We start from the raw sequence: 17,613 nt of genomic DNA on the forward strand, positions 1-17,613 counted from the left end.
TTTTTTTACCAATTATGCTATTGTTTGCGCTGTTGTAACTATGTGGGTTTGTGCAGGTCTTGTACCTTTAGCTTTTGCTCTTGTTTGTCTGGTGGATTTGGAGCTCCTTTCTGGGGAACGCGCTAAGATGGTAGCGCGATATTAATACGCAGCAGCATCTCCGGACTCTGGATTAGGGAGTGCCAAACGTTATGTGGATTTTCCGGTGTAGTCTGGGGCAAGACTGGTCAGCATTTATGCCATGACCGTTCATCAGGACTTGAAAAGAAGCGCCACGAACCAAAATAAGAAGTGTGCTAAACGTGTGTCCACACCAGCCTGTGATAGGAGGAGATGAGAGCGAATGTCCGGTGTAGGGAGCGTGGAGAAGAATTGTGCAAAATTCTCATCTCAGACCACTGACATGTGACACACTCGCACTGTGATATCTGCTGAGCTACGACTCTTCTCATCACAGGTACGTACAATCGATTCACTCACTGGCCAGTTTATCATTTCATCCCCAATCTTCCCCTATTTACGTGCCTGTCTTCACTGATCGACAAATTGCGGGAGAACGATTCGGATGTTGCAAATGCATTATTTAGCAAATCAGGAGTGCATTGCACTGAATCAGATTCTGAACAGGGTTATGCAACATTTCATATCAGATGAAATGAGGAATTTGAAGAAATTAGCAGAAGCTGAAGCAATTCCATCGCTATCAGAGGGACATCACACTAGGGAGAATCAGTCCCTGATCACGGTTATGCAACATTTCAAATTAAATGGAATACAGAATTTTAAAAACTTAGCAGAATTTAAAGCAGCACCATCAGTCAGATGATACAGAACAAGTTTCATCCCGTCAATACAGCTCGAGGACGGTGCGAATGCCATGTAGCTTAACTGGTCAAGAAGTCTGTCCGTAGAAAATGAGAATGTGGTTTGGATCTCACAGAGGCGCCTTTAGCTTTCAAGGTGAACTTACTTTATTGAAGGGCCGTTACTTGCAATAATCGCCATTCCCTGACTTGTCACGCAGGTGTTGCCGTAGGAGAGCGACCTATCTCTGCCCGAGCAGCGCTGGGAAACTCTTTTCCTTTTCTGACTCAGACCATCCGAAGGTAGTAGGGCGCATTTTTCTGACACCACTTAATCTTTGTTACAATCCCTGACGGAAATTTAACTCAACACCGTACCCCATCCACACACCTCCTTTGGTCCTGCCCAGTTTGTATGTAGCAAGAAACACAAAGTGCTGGAGGAACGCAACACAAGAAAATCGGCAAATGATGGAAACATGTCGACAAATTGACAAGTCAGACGGCATCTACGGAAGAGAATAGACAATTTTCATTTCATGGCAAGACATTTGATTGTTACATTAATTACACTGATACTGAGCTCTCTGGAATGCGGCCAATTATGATTTCCACGGCTTGACTTGAGGAAGTTCAGCACCCGGCCAGCCTTGAGGCTGTCTTCTAATCCGCACTGAAAATATACGGTGATTGTGTAGTTCCTCTGATCCATTCCCTTAACGCGCCGTCAACCCCACCGGCGGATTTAGTGGAGCGGTGACGAACAAGTTCGCCAGATTTTTGCACGGATAAAGGGTCTTCTTCCAAATCATTGACGGCGAATTCCTCTGTCCGGATGCTGCATGACCAGAGGAGTTACTCCACTATTGTGTGCATATTGTGACAGGAATTCACAATCTGGATCGGTGAGAAACACGATGAAACATTTCACCAGATTCCACTTTCTCCCACAGCCGACAGATTCAGGGAAACGGTATCTTTCCGTTTACTTTTCAACGCCCAACAAGTTTCCACGTTCTGCGTAAACTGGTCTTGTCTTTTAAAATTCCAGCATATTTTGTACTGCAGAGGTTATCACGGTCAAATTTCACGCCAATACTTCATAGTTCGATAACGGAAATAACGTAAATATTACTCATGCACCAGTTTCTCAGTAAGAGCGTGTGTACTGAAGATTACTACTCAAACAGGCAACTGCTGCCCCAAGGTATTTTTGTTACTTTGCAAGCACTCGGTCAATTTTGTTTGCCCATCACAGGCGAGAAGTGGGGCAGGACCGGTTCAATACGACGCACACGGGATGAACAGAATTACCATCGCTATGTACTCTGAGTGTCTGAATCTCTCGTTCAATCTACTTTGAAGCCGTCACCCTCTCGGGCGCCTGGCTGCATCTTCGTTTCTGTCCCCATTTTCTCAGTATCGGCCTTAATAGGCAATTTTGAAAGCGTCATGATTTTTTCTTCGCGTTGCAAACTCCATTTCACACAAACATGAATGAAGTCAAAAGACAGTAGACGGATATTTAAATCCCTGATGCATTTCTACATCCTGATCTGGACTCAGCGGGAGCCAGTTTCAAGGAAAACATTTACATTCAATTCAGAACAGAGTAGACATGGGAAGGAGTAGGGGAGTAAATCGGAAGCAGCAGGTAATTATAAGTCGACTGTGAATTGGGCACAACAACCTTAATGGTACTCTGGCCATCATAAATAAACATCCGGCAGGTTTTTGCGATCTATGGCAGGAGATTGAAACAATAGAGCATATCCTTGTTTCATGCAGGAAATTTGCACAGGAAAGTCAACAAATGCTACAACAATTACGCAAAATAGGACTGGTAGAGAACAGTATTAAAGGTTTATTGGAATGTGGGGAGAGTGATCAGGGGAGGAAATGGTTGTCTAGTTTTTTAAGGGCGACGGGACTGGAAAGACGACCTTAGCCAGTCAAGTGAATGGACAATGAGGGACAGTAAATCCTGAAGATTCCAGTAAATCCTGAAGATGGCAGTAATGCAACAGTTGGATACCAACTGCCGTAAAAACTCAAGGAAGAAGAAGAAGAAGAAGAAGAAGAAGAAGAAGAAGAAGAAGAAGAAGAAGAAGAAGAAGAAGAAGAAGAAGAAGAAGAAGAAGAAGAAGAAGAAGAAGAAGAAGAAGAAGAAGAAGAAGAAGAAGAAGAAGAAGAAGAAGAAGAAGAAGAAGAAGAAGAAGAAGAAGAAGAAGAAGAAGAAGAAGAAGAAGAAGAAGAAGAAGAAGAAGAAAAGCCAGTTTCGTCGGGGTTCGTTAAAATTATTATGAGAGGAAATGATTCATTTTATTAATTCTTTATTGATATTGAGGCTGATGTTAGAATATAATTTAGTCGTTATTGTTTGGTTTCTATTGGCTGGAAGAGTGTGTTGTTCGAAAGTTTTTGTCGTGTAGTGGTTATCACGTTCGGCTAACACGCAAAAGGCCCCTGTCTCGAAACCAGCGAGAAACAGTTTCTCATACTTTTGTATCAATTAAATCATTGGAAGGGACGCAGCCACATTTATTCAATAGAGTGCTTCTGTTATTCGTTCCATAAACTGAGCATAACCTCATCTACAAAACGCTGGACATAGAGAACTCAGCATTTATGACTTGACCGTTTGTGAGGAGTAGAAAAGATGGGGCACTAGTCAGAAAAAGCAGTTTATTAAATCCGGTCTGTGATAGGAGGAGGCAGATGACAGGGAAGGTAAAATTTAGAGAGCGTGGAGAAGAAATGCGTAATGAATCATTTCAAATGAGAGGGAACATTGAATTTGAAGAGGTCAGCAGAAGCTGAAGCAATTTTATCGCTATCAGACGATGCAAAGCAAGTTCCATCTCACCAAAACAGCTCGAGGACGGGCAAATGCCACGCAGCCTAACTTGCCAAGAAATCTGTCCAGTGAAAAGGAGCTGGGTTTTGGAACTCCCAGAGGCGCTTTTAGTTTACAGGGTGAACTTCCTTTATTGAAAGGGAATTACTTGCAAAAACCGCCATTCCCTGATTAGTCACAAGGATGTTGCCGTAGGACAACGACCTCTCTCAGCGCTAGGAAACTCTTTTCCTTTTCTGATTCAGTGCATCCGCAGGTAGTAGAACGTGACACGGCTTAATCTTCGTTATATTCCCTATGGAATTTATAACACAAAGGCATCCCCTCCACACACCTCCGTTCATTCCGCCTAGTTTGCATGTAACAAGAAACACAAAGTGCTGGAGGAATTCAACAGCACAACAAATTTCGCAAATGCTGGAAATGTGCGGAAAAATTAAGATGTCAGGCGGCATCTCCGGAGGAGAATGAACAATTGACAATTCATGCCAAGACACTTAATCCGTATTTTATTTACACTGATACTGAGATCTCTTTGAACGCAGCGGGGTGGTAAGCTTTGATTCACCGGCTTGACTTGAAGAACTGCAGCACCAGAATGCTTGTTTGAAACTGCCTCGTACCCCTTACTGAAAATATACGGTGAGTGTGTCTTATCTCTGATCCCTTCTCTTCAGGCGCCGTCTACACCACCGACGGTGATTAACAGGTTCGCCCGATCGTTGTTCGGATAAAAGATCTTCGCCCGAAACGTTGACGGCGTATTCCTCTCTCTCGCTGTTGCATGACCAGAGGTGTTACTGCACATTGTGTGCGTATTGTGACAGGAATTCACAATCTGAATCGGGGAGAAACATGTTGTAACATTTCACCAGACTCCCCTTTCTCTCACAGCCGGCATATTCACTGAAATGTTATCTTTCCATTTATTCATCAACGGCCAGCATGTTTTGAATTTGTTTGTGGTGTTCCTTCGCGTTGAAAACTCGAGATCGACCACACACGAAGGAAGTCAAAGGCCGACAAGCGGATTTTGAAATACGTGGTGCGTTCCTACAACGCTAACTGGACTCAGCGGGAGCCAGTTACAGTCGGGGCGGGATTCGTGAAGGTTGTTAGGAGTGGAAATGAGCAATTGCATTCATTTTTCATTGAAATTGTGTTTGATTTTAGAATACAATTCAGTCGTTAGTGTCGGTTTTTCATCGCTGTAAGTGAATGTTTTGTATAGGTCTATTCGTATCCGCTGCTTGTGGTACATGATATGAAGTTGTAGCTGTAACATGCTTCCGTTTCTTATTCCAAAAACAAAGCATCCACTCACCCACAAACGCTGGAGCAAGAGCAGTTATGGTTCTTGTCGTGACCGTTCATCAGGAGTGCAAAAGAAGCGGCACGAACCTGAATAAGAAGTTTGGTAAAGGCGTTTACACGCCGGCAGGTCTCAGGAAGAGGCAGTTGTGTGAGAAGTTAAGATGTTGGGAGCGTGGAAAAGAATTGTGTAAAACTCTGATCTGAGACACTGTTAGCGGTGACACACACTCTCGGCCCCATACTGTGATATCTACTGGCATGCTCTACTGGCATTCACTCAGCACCCAGTTTGTTATTTCAGCCCCATTTTCCCCCAGTATTTAGTCGAACTGAAATGAGGTTCTATCCGTCTGATAGAGATGCCCATGGTGGGTTGTTTCCCAGGTGTCAGGATGCGGGATGTATCGGATCGGGTGCAGAGTATTCTGTAAGCAGAGAGTGAACAGCCAGAAGTCTTGGTACACGTTGGTACCGATGACATTGGTGGAGAAAGTGGAGAAGCCTCCATGGTAGTAATCTCAGGATTGCAGCCACTGCCACGTGATAACGAGCCCTAGAATCGTATTATCAAGCATATTAACGCCTGGTTGAGAGACTGCTGTAAGTGGCGGGCTTCGGGCACTGTGACCTCTTCTGGGGGAGGTATGACCTGTAAAAAAAAAGAATGGGTTGCACCTGAACACAAAGGCGTCCAGTATCCCATCAGGCAGGTTTAAAGGAGTTGTTAGGGAGGGTTTAACCTAATTTGACAGAGGGATGGAAACCGGGGTGATAGGGCCGAGGAAGGGGAAAATGGAACTAAATCAAAGATAGCGTGCAACAGAGATGATATAAAGCACAGACAGCAGATGAGGAATAATCACAGACCGTGGATGATTTACAGGACAACAGAGGCGTGGTTCAGTTGAAAAAGAAAGCACAAATAGTGCACTGAAAGTGTTATATTTGAAGACACGCAGCATAAGAAATAAAATGGACATTCTCGAAATTCAGCTACAGATTGGCGGGTATGACGTTGTGGCCATCTCTAAAAAGTGGTTAAAGGATGGCTGCCATTGGGAGCTGAACTTCCAAGGACATCCGGGGTATCGGAAAGATAGGTTAGTAGGCAGATGGGGTGTTGTGGTCCGTATTTACACTGATATAGAGATCTTTGGAATGCAGAATGACGGCTACTTATAACTTAGCGGCTCGACTTGAAGAACTTCAGCACCGGGCTTGCTTGTTTGAAACTTGTTTGAAACATTTCACCCGATTCCCCTTTCTTTCACAGCCGACATATTCACTGAAATAGTGAAATATTCGATTTACACTTCAACGCCCAGTTGGTTTTCACCTCCTATGTAAACTGGTCTTGTTTTTTTTTTACAGCCCAGCGGTTTTTATACTGCAGTAGTTATCACGGTCAAATTACACGCCAATAGTTCCCAGTTCGAAAGAAGACGGCAATGTAAATATTTCTCGTGTTCCACTTTGTCGCTATGAGCGTCTATACTGTGGGTTTCTATTTAAACGGACAACTGCTGGGTCGAAGGTATCTTTGTACTTGGAAGCATTCCGCTAAGTTTGCTGCCCATCACAGGTGGGAAGTAGGGCAGGACCGGTTCAATACGGCGCACATCGGATGAACAGAATTATCATCGCTATGTGCTCTGTGTGACCGAATCTCTCGTTCAGTCGACTTTGAAGCCTTCCCCCTCTATATGCAAACTCTATATCGACGACACATGAAAAAAGTCAAAGGGGGAGAAGCGGATTTTGAAGCACGTGGTTAGTTCTTACAGCCCCAACTGGACTCAGCGAGAGCTAGTCTAGGATAGGGCGGAATTCGTGAAGATAGTTAATGAGTGGAAATGAGCGATTGCATACATTTGTTATTGATGTTGAGTTTGATGTTAGTATACATTTCAGTCGCATTAGCTGGAAGTGAGTTTTCTTTATAGGTCCATTCGTATCCGCTGCATGTGGTACATAACAAAAATCCGTAGCGTTTCTGTAGTGCAGTGGTTATCACGTTCGCCTAACACGCGAAAGGTCCCTGGTTCGAAACCAGGCAGAAACATTCTGTCATATTTTTGTATACAACAAGCCTTGGAAAGTGAGGCAACCACACGTAAATTCAATTGAGTATTTCCGTTACTCGTTCCATAAGCAGAGCATCCCTTCATGCACAAAACTCTGGAGCAAGAGCAGTTAGCATTTATGCCGTGACCGTTCATCAGGACTGCAAAAGGGGCACGAACCAGAATAAGAAAATTGGTAAAGATGTGTACACACCTGCAGGTAATAGAAGGAGGCAGTTGAGAGGGAAGGTAAGATGTAGGGAGTGTGGAGAAGAATTGTGTAAAATTCTGAACTGAAACACTGTTAGCGGTGACACTCTCTCTCTCTGACCCACTCTGTGATTGTTTCTCATCCAAGGTACCTGCGTTGGATACTCAACACCCGGTTTGTCATTTCACTCCAATCTTCCCCAATATTCAGAGGAACAGGCAGGAAGATGTAACAGCCTGATAGAGATACCCGCATGGTGTGTTGCCTCCCAGGTGCCAGGGTACGGTATGTCTCGGATCGGGTGCAGAGTATTCCGAAGCCATGGGGTGAACGGCCAGAAGTCTTGGTACACGTTGGTACCAATGTCATTGGTTGAGAAAGGGAGGTGGCCTGAAGAGAGAATTCAGGGAGCTGGGTAGGAATCTGAAAAGCAGGACCTCCAGGGTTGTAATCTCAGGATTGTTGCCTGTGTTACGTGCTAACGAGCGCAAGAATAGTATGATCAGGCATATTAATGCGTAGCTGAAAGACAGCTGTAGGGGGCGGGCTTCGAGCTCCTGGATCATTGGGTCCTCTTCTGTAGGAGGTATGAACTGTACAAAAAAGAATGAGCTGCACCTGAACCCAATCTAGCAGGCAGATTGAATAGAGCTATTAGGGACAGGTTAAATGAATTTGGTTGTGGAATGGGAAACGGACTGATCGGGCTGAAGAAAGGAAAAATAGAAATCAATAAAAGATAGCCTGCAACAGAGATGATAGAAAGGACAGACAGGAAATGAGGCATCATCACAGCTAGTGGGATGATTCACAGGGCGACAGAGGCGTGATGCAGTTAAAACAGAAAGCAAAAGCTACTGGACTAAAAGTACTATTTTTAAAAGCACGGAGCACGAATAAAATGGACAATCGTGAAATTCAGCCTCAGACTGGCAAGTATGATGATGTGGCCATCTCTGAAACTTATCGAAAGAATGGCTGCCTTTCAAACTGAACGTCCAAGGATACACGGTGTATCAGAAAGAGAGGTTAGTAGCCAGAGAGGGTAGTGTGGCGCTCTGTGCAAGCAATAATATTAAATCATTAGAAAGGGATGACATAAGATCGGAAGGTCTGGAGTCTCTATGCATTGAGTTAAGAGATGGCAAGTGTAAAAGGATCATTTGGCAGTGCTATGCAGGCCTCCAAACAGCAGCCAAGATGTGGATTACAAATTGTAGCAGGAGATGGAAAAGGCATGTCAGAAGGGTAATGTCACAATAATCGTTCGGGATTTTAAAATGGAAGTGGACTGGGAAAACCAGGCCAGTACTGGACCTCAAGAGAGAGAATTTGTGGAAGGTCTAAAGGATGGTATTTGCTATCTTGAGGCAAATCAGAGTAGATAAATCGCCTGGACCTGACAGGGTATTCCCTCGGACCTTGAAGGAAACTATTGTTGTAAATGCAGATATATTTAACATGTTGTTATCTACGGGTGAGATGCCAGAGGATTGGCTCATGTTGTTCCGTTGTTTAAAAAAGGCACTAAAAGTAATCCGGGCTATAATTTCCCGGTAAATAATTGGAAAGAGTACTAAGAGATAGGATCTACAAATATTTAGATAGACAGAGACTTATTCGGAAGAGTCAGCACGGCTTTGTGCGTGGTAGGACATATTTAACAAATCTTTTGGACTTTTTCGAGGAGGTTACAAGGAAAGTGGATGAAGGGAAGACAGCGGATGTTGTCTACATTGAGTTCTGTAAGGCCTTTGACAAGGGCCCGCATGGGAGGTTAGTTAGGAAGGTTCAGTCGTTAGGTATACGTGGTGAGGTAGTAAACTTGATTAGACATTGGCTCAATGGGAGAAGTCAGAGAGTGGTAGTGGAGGATTGCTTTTCTGAGTGGACACCTGTGACTAGAGGTGTGCCACAAGGGTTAGAGCTGGGTCCGTTATTTGTCATCTATATCAATGATCTGGATGATAATGTGGTAAATTGGATCAGTAAATTTGCTGATGATACAAAGATTGGAGGTGTAGCGGACAGTGAGCAAGGTTTTTAAAGCTTGCAAAGGGATTTGGACTTGCTGGAAAAAATGAGCTGAAAAATGGCAGATGGTGTTTAATACAGACAAGTGTGAGGTATTGCAGTTGGGAAGGAAAAGCAAGGTAGAACATACAAGGTAGACGGTAGGGCACTGAGGAGTGTATTAGAACTCAGGGATCTGGGAATACACAATTCCCTAAAAGTGGCGTCACAGGTAGATAGGGTGGTAAAGAGAGCTTTTGGTACATTGGCCTTTAGAAATCATAGTATTGAGTATAAGAGTTGGAATGTTATGGTGAGGTTGCATAAGGCATTGGTGGGACCGAATTTGGAGTATAGTGTGCAATTTTGGTCACCGAATTACAGGAAGAATATTAATAAGGTTGAAAGAGTGCAGGGCACGTTTACAAAGATGTTGCCAGGACTTGAGAAACAGAGTTACAGAGAAAGGTTGAACAGGTTAGCACTTTATTCCCTGGAGCGTAGAAGAATGATAGAGGTATATCAAATTATGATGGGCATTGATAGAGTGATGCAAGCAGGCTTTTTCCACTGAGGCTAGGGAAGGAAATAAAACAGAGGAAATGGGTTAAGGGTGAAGGGATAAAAGTTTAAAGGAAACATTGAGGGGGGGGCTTCTTCACACAGAGAGTGGAGGGAGTGTGGAATGGAAAGCCAGATGAAGTATTAAATGCGGCCTCACTTTGAACATTTCAGAAAAACTGGGACAGGTTCATGGATGAGAGCTGTATAGAGGGATATGGTCCAGGTACAGATCAGTGGGACTAGGCAGAAAAATGATTCTGCACAAACAAGAAGGGCCAAAAGACCTGTTTCTGTGATGTAATGTTCTATGGTTCTCTGAGGGCTTTTTAGAACAGCTGGTTATTGAGCCTACTAGGTGATCAAGTGTGCTGGATTGGGTGCTGTGCAATGATCCGGAGGTGATAAGTATTTCAATGGAATAATGGAAATTACCATAACATGAGAGGGGAACTGGCTAAAGTTGACTGGAAAGGCTGGAATATCTTTCGCTCAGGGCACGAAGACCTAAGATCTTTGCGATCTTCGGCACAAGAGTTCGTAAAAAGCGACCAAACGGACTTTTAACTTTGCTGTAATGTCTCCCGTTCGCTGCGAAAATGGGGAACACCTCGGGAGAGGGAGAACCTGGTGGTTGGTGTATGCCGGATGAATGGCAATAGTCTTTGGGGTACCTGCAAGGTCTATGTCTTTGCTATCGCTTGGCTCACGCTTGGGCTCGGTAAAGGGTGCGCTTTTCGTTTTGCCTGTGGAGGAGGGGGATTGTTGTTCTCCGCCGATTGTTGCGCTGCACTTCTCTGTTTTCGTGGATGTTTTGCAAAGAACAAAATGCATTTCAGGATAGATATATATATATTGTATACATTTCTTTGACATTAAATTGAACCTTTGAACCTTCGATACTTGCGGTGGGGACAGGAACACTCACAAGCCAAGAAGCAACTGACACTACAAAGTGCCTATGTATGTAACACAGTGAAGCAGGGAATGAGTCGGAACAGAACTCTCTTCCGTAGATGCCGCACTGAGGCCGTCCCACAGAATGTCGGAAGGCATTCTTGCCGATCAGTTGCGGACACCGGGAACAATAACGGCGGCAGAAGAAATGAAGAGGTGTTCCTCCCCTTTGCCGCAGCTTCCATTTCCCACTCTGGGCCCCTTCTGACCTCCTCACCTCCTCAACTGCCTTCTCGCATCCCCCTGGTGCTCCTCCTCCTCCCCTTTCTCCCATGATCTACTCTCATTTCCTGTTAGATTCCTTCTTCTCTAGCTCTTTTCGTTTTCATTTATTGGCTCGTTACTTCCTTCAAGAGGACCACGCCCATGTGGTGGGCTGGAGTCTTCCGTGCCTGAATTTCCCTGGGAACATTGTTGGCCGGTTAAGGGCTTTTGGAAAGGTCATCGTGCCAAACAGGTTAAAGGTCAGAGGCCAGACTAAGAGTGATGTACCAGTCCTCCAAGTTTGGGGTTTCACTTCAGGTCTAACGACCCTGACTGGTCAAACAAAATCGTTACGAACACAGCAATGAAGAATTCTTCTCCACCTGTGTGTGACATTATCTCAAAGTATACACCTGAGCCCCCGACGGGCGGAGGAAACACGGAAAACAAAAGACAATTTAATGCCGTACCAAGGACAGAGATGGAACACCTTCATTGCCACCCTAAACGCCGATGAAGGATCTCGGACAGAAATGTCGACTGCTGATTAACTTGCATAAATACCTAAACAGCTGAATTCCTACAGCATTTTATGTGTGTTGCTTCCCCGGTGTCTAACTTGCGTGCAGTGAAACGGTGGGAAGCACGTGAAGGAATCCTGCAGGTTGTGGAATGTTCGCCTGCTGTATTTAGCTGAAAAAGCACCTGGTTGTGTCCTTTTCCCACTGATTGACTAAAAGATTCTTAAGCCAGATTTCCACCCAGGGACCTCCCACGATTGAGGTGAACGTCAAAACCACAGAGCGGCGGCCCGTTTATTAGTATGTACCGCAACAATAGATCCGCCCAAACCTCAGTAAAAGGTGCATTGACAAAATAATTATTCAGCACAGCAGCAGAGAGTCACAGCGAATTTTTTTCGAACATTATTCTTGTTAAATCTAAAGCATAGGGGCATTTCCGTCGGCAACAACTTTAACGACAACCTCGCCGCAATTGAATATTGCCTTTTGAGCTGTACCACAGAATTCACATTCTGCGTGTGGACCTTTGAGTTCATTCGTGTGTGTTGGAGACGGAGTTTTCTATCTGGAAGGTAAAGAAAAAGAAACAGTAAGTGAACAATAACTACGTGTACTGAGTAAACGCGGTGAAAGAAGCGGAGAGAGGATTGAAAATAGGCTGTACTAAAGACTACTAGCGAGAAGACAGTGGGTGCAATGGTGATAATACTATTGAACAGGTCCTGTCCTTCCTCCAGCCGGAGGTGGGCACTGACAGAGATATAGAAATGTACAGTACAGAAGCAAGGGCTTCGGCCCATCTCGTCCGTACGGATTCATTTAAAATTGACGGCAAGCATCAAGCTGCACTCTAACCATAGTGCTCAATACCCCTAACATCCATTTACCTATCCAAACTTCTGCTGGATAAAATGGAGCTTGCATGCACCAGATACGCTGGCAGCTTGTTCCAGGCCCTCACGATCATCTGAGTTATGACTTTTCTCCTTATGTTCCCTTTAAACTCTTCACCCCTCAGTTTTAACCAATGAAATCTAGTTGAAATCTCACCTAATCTCAGTGGGAAAACACCTTGATTTATCCTACTTATACCCCTCATAATTTTGTATAGCCCTGTCAAACTTCCTGTTAATCTTCTACGTCCCAAGGAATAAATTCATAATGTATTCAATCTTTCCTTATAACTCAGGTCCACCAGACACAGAAACATTTTGGTTATTATCTGTACACTTCGAATCTTATTTACATCTCTCCTGTAGGTAGGTGACCAAAACCCCTCAGAATACTCGCACGCGTGTACATTTCTCTTCCGCGCAAGCGTAGCCGACTATGACTCCTCATCTTGTTTTTTTTTCCAGTCCCGATGAAGGGTCTCGGCCCGAAACGTCGCCCGTTTACTCTTTTCCGTAGATGCTGCCTGGCCTGCTGAGTTCCTCCAGCATTTTGCCTTGCTTTCCAATGTCTGCAGATTTCCTCTTGTTTGTGGTTTTAATATATAGTATGATTTTATAAGATCCATGAAGAGGCAATGTCGGATGTTTTGTTTAGCTCGCTGTCCGATGCCGCATGTTGCTTTGTCGGAACTGAAAGAATCTGAACATCTGTGGGGTCTGTGATGGCGGAGTACACTCTGGAACAGATGCCCTGTCATAAGGGAGGTGTTGAAGCTGTATTGCACTGTTAAAGAGACGTTAGAGAGACATCACAGAGACGTTCCTTCTGGTTACGTTGGGGAACGTCTCCTCTCTGTCCGAACATGCATTCTTCTCCCCTACCTCCCCTCCGCAGTGCGGCCTGAAAGCGGCCGCCATTGCCAGGCGGCCCTTCAGGACCAACGGCCGGCAATGGCCTTGTCAATGAGGTAGGCTGCCATTCGCCGGGAGAAGGAAGTCAGTCTGCAGCGGGGAGGAGAGGGGGTGGGGGTGTGAGAGAGAGAGAGAGAGAATCCTAGGGCGACGTCTGTCATATAATCCATCATTTCAGTTTCCTTCGTCTTCTGCTTATTCTTGTTATCTTCATTTTGTTTCTGTAACTGTAGGAGCTTGTGACATGCAATCTGAATTTCGATCGTCTTCGAAAAAGCTCCAGGAAAGAAATGCAAACTGAGACGAGATCGAAGACATTAGAAACATGGAAACATAGAAAACCTACAGGAGTTCTCGGAGCGGCTGATTTCATCGGCTTCCCTCGAAAGAGCTGTTAGTTCGAGTCGTTTCCCTTGGAGGGGCCGGTTGGTCCCGATGCTGTCGGAGATGTTGTCCAAATTCTGAGATTGGAGTGTTTCGGTCTTTTATATTGACCTTGTTCAGTTCTATAGTTTTTTCGTGTTCTTGCGCATTCTTTATTATTGATTGGCAGGCTGAGGGATTGCGTAATCTGTTTCTTTGTGTGAGGGGATTTGGAAGCTTTTGCTATTTTTACTGTTTGTGCGAGGGGGATTAATGCCCTTCTTTCAACCACTTCTTTTATTTACTGTATTTTATGGCTGTCTGGAGAAGACAAATCGTAGAGTTGCATTCTGCATACAATGAAAATAAAACAAATCTTTGACCTTTTTCCATAGATGTTGATTTCCTCGCACATTTCCAGCATCTATGGATTACCTTGTGTTATTGAGTTCCTCCAGTATTTTGTGTTTGTTGCTGCATAAACTATTGAATGGGTAGAACGGAGGGGCCGGAAGTTGAAATGAATTCCACTCACTGAATCTAACGAAGATTAAATCGTGAGGGAATAGTGTGTGGTTTGCGGATGGACTGAGTCAAAAAGGGGAAAGAGGATCCAGGCGCTACTGAGGCAGGGATTGTCAGATCTCACAGGCCTGTGCGAGATACAGAGAATGGCGGTGCTTCCGTGAAACGTGTCTGCTCCAAACTCAATTTGCCTCATGAACTAAACGCTATTTTGCGAGCTGAACACAGCGATTCGTTTTCACTAGGCCGGCGTTTTGACCAGAGCCATTGCACTGTCCTCCAACTGTATTGTTAAGATGTAATTTGTTCTGCAGTGTCGATAGTGAGGTTCTCTCAGATTCAGCTAAATTCTTCATATTCACAGTTCCTTGTCCTTCGACACGTTGCACCACGGTGTACAGGGACTGATTCTCGGAGGGGGGTGGAGAGTGTGGGCTTGAGTTGAGGAGAGGGGGAGTGTAAAACTGGGAGGTCATTCAATCAAATGCACGTACCTGAGATCGAAGAGTCGCAGGGCAGCAGAAATCACAGAGTGGGACCAGTGAGAAAGTCACACGGAACTCTTCACTTTTCTCCCTTTCTACGCCACTCCCCTAACTTGACCTATCACATTCCGTTGAACATTCTCGGACGAAATGTTGACTGCATTTTGTGAGAATAAATTCTGTCGTTATGGAAGGAGATACTGCACTACTTAATTGAATAAATGACTGATTGTGTCCCTTTCCAATTTGAACAAACGTAACTCGGAATGTCTCTGCCTAAGCTTCGAACAAGGGACTTTTAGCGAGTTAAACGAACATGATAACCGCTAGACTACAGAAACGCTGCAACGTTTTAACATATACCGCTTTCAGCACATACGAATTAATTGATACACAACACCCTCCGTAAGTTAATTTGAACCCAAAGCTAAGGGCTAAATCAGATTTATGTTCCGGCCGCTATTCAACTAGAAGCTAGTCGTGAGCCTGATAACAACTGTTATGTGAACCTGTGAACCTGATAACAACTGTACTAAAAAAAACCGGTGAGTTATTTTTTTTAAAAAGACTAGATTATGTGGAATATCGAAACTTGCAGGACGTTGTAAAGTAATTGGAAAAGTGCAATTACAGACTGTCGGCTGTGAGACAAAGCAGAAGCTCGAGAAATGTTTCCAAGCGTCTCTCCTGGTTTCAGTTGTGAATTTCTATCCCAAAACGCGCAAAATTCTAGGGTATCTCAGTGTTCACCAGCAGGGCACCGAATCCGCTGTTGGTGCCGAGGGGGCATTGAGGGAACGGATCCGAGCCGCGGCACGCTCAGTTTGAATAAAACAGGCCGGCTGCTGAAGTTCTGCAAGTCAAACCGGTGATATATAAGCAGCCGCCAGCCTGCAATCCTGAGATCTCAGTATCAGTGCTGATGAAATGATTTGGAACGAAACATTAACGTTTTTAACACCTATACATGCTGCCTGATTTGATAAGTTCCTCCTGTATTTCGTGTATGTCACTAAATAAAGTACTGAGCGGTAGATTGGATGGGGTGGAAGGTTGATTTAAATTGTTCCTGATGAATCTAACGAAGATTAAAACGTGACAGGAGATTGTATGAATTCTGTGTGTGCACAGACTCGGTCATTGAAGAGAATGCGGCTCCCAGTAACAGCTGAGGCAAAGACTGACTGCCCTCCGCTGGCAGCGCCTGGATCAGAGAGCGGATATACTGCTCTCTGGCAAGTGCATCTCGCCCACCACGGCAGATCACTGAAGTTCCTTCTATGTGTGTACCTCGTGGCGCAGTGGTAGTGCGTCTAACTCCAGAACATTGGCAGCATTTTCAGTAATCACATGTTCATTGGAACCATGCACGGAGAGAAGATCGAGAAAGACTAAACATTCAGCAAAAATGAGGATTCTGGCAAAGTGGAAATAGATCACAGCGCAAAATAGACTTAGTAACGATCGCGTAAATCAACCGCTGTTCCAAATTCAAATATTTTTTCGTATTTTCCGTCTTTGCACTAATAATTATCACGTCGGGATGCCAATTGATGTGATAAATTCGAGAAAGTACTTCATTGCAGAGATCTTAACTAAGGTTTCACTAAAAAATTAATCAAACTCCGGCAGAGACCGGGACCATAAGCAGCGATGCGCTGGGTGTTCTGTTTCAAATGTTATATTGCGGAATTTGAACTGATTCCCGAATTCTGCCGTCAAAGTGCAAGATGACAGTGTGCTCACACCAACGTTAATCGGAGTGCCCCGGTCTGTTCTGATTCTGGAGATGTTCAGCTCGCTTCCCTCGGCAGGCGAAGAAGTGTTTGCAGGTCTCTCGAAATAGAAATTCATGGCGTACATTCGCTTTCAATTTTTTTTAATCATCTAGAGATGCAGCACGTCCTTCCGCCCCAACGTGCCGCGCCGCCCAATTCACCCAGTTAACCTGAACAATAACTAACCTTGCGACTTGGAATCGTGGGAGGGAACCTACCAAGAGCACTCCGTCACGGAAAGAACGTACAATGGCCTTACAGACCGTGACAGAACTGAACGTAGGTCCGCAGCACTGGAACACGACCGTGTCACCCACCGATAGTCCCCAAGTCAAGGTCTCTCGACGTGGGTGGGATTCCTGTCCATGCGTACAAATCACAATGGCTTAATAGTCCGTCATCTTAACCAATCCGTCAAATGACCTGGCCCAGATGTTTTGGAGAAATCTACTCCTGCAACATGACGAATACTGATGGACTGGTTTTGTCGGTTCTTCAATTGAAGAACGATTGAGAGTGGACGATTGCCGGCAATGGATAAATTGCAATTTCTTGTGAAATAATTTCCCCGACAGTGTTGACCACAGGTTCTGTGGCGCAATGGATAGCGTGTTGCCCTTCTAGGAATGCATGAAGAAGTAATTCAAAGGTTGTCGGTTCGAGTCCCACTAGAGCCGGTGTTCCTTCTGGATTCAATTTTCTAGCGATAAAGGACTTCAGAATTCCAGTAACCGATGGCGGAGAAAGTAGGGAAGACAGATCATTGTTTGAAATACTCAACTCCTTCACGCGACACGTGAATCAATTGTAGTACATAATCAGTTACAGTTTAAAAATATGCATTACAATATACAGCTGCAGCAAAACAACAAATTGCGGATCTTTGCGAGTACGAGTAAACCTGATTTAGATTCTGATTCTGATTTGTCACTCTTAGCATAGGGCACGGACGTCTGTGTGTAGGAATATGTTTTATACCTATGGTTGCCTTCAAATTCCTTAAATTCTGCCATTACTTTAATGTCCTAATTGTGAGAAGCTACGTGCATCATGTTCATGTAACTCAACCATTCTCTGGACAAGATCTATAAGTTTCTATTCTACGTTTCTGAAATAATTTCCCATTTCTACCTGGAAACTTTCGCATCAA

The 17,613-nt window shown here is 44.5% G+C and overlaps 1 non-coding gene across 1 annotated transcript; it reads left to right on the forward strand.

Moving 5' to 3' along the window:
• The first annotated feature begins 6,963 nt into the window (after positions 1 to 6,963).
• trnav-aac (transfer RNA valine (anticodon AAC)) lies at positions 6,964 to 7,036 on the forward strand. The gene has a single exon. It is a non-coding gene; the product is annotated as a tRNA-Val (tRNA).
• The last annotated feature ends 10,577 nt before the right edge of the window (positions 7,037 to 17,613 follow it).

The sequence above is a fragment of the Hypanus sabinus genome, chromosome 9 (genome assembly GCF_030144855.1).
Source record: "Hypanus sabinus isolate sHypSab1 chromosome 9, sHypSab1.hap1, whole genome shotgun sequence".
Taxonomy (NCBI): Eukaryota; Metazoa; Chordata; class Chondrichthyes; order Myliobatiformes; family Dasyatidae; genus Hypanus; species Hypanus sabinus.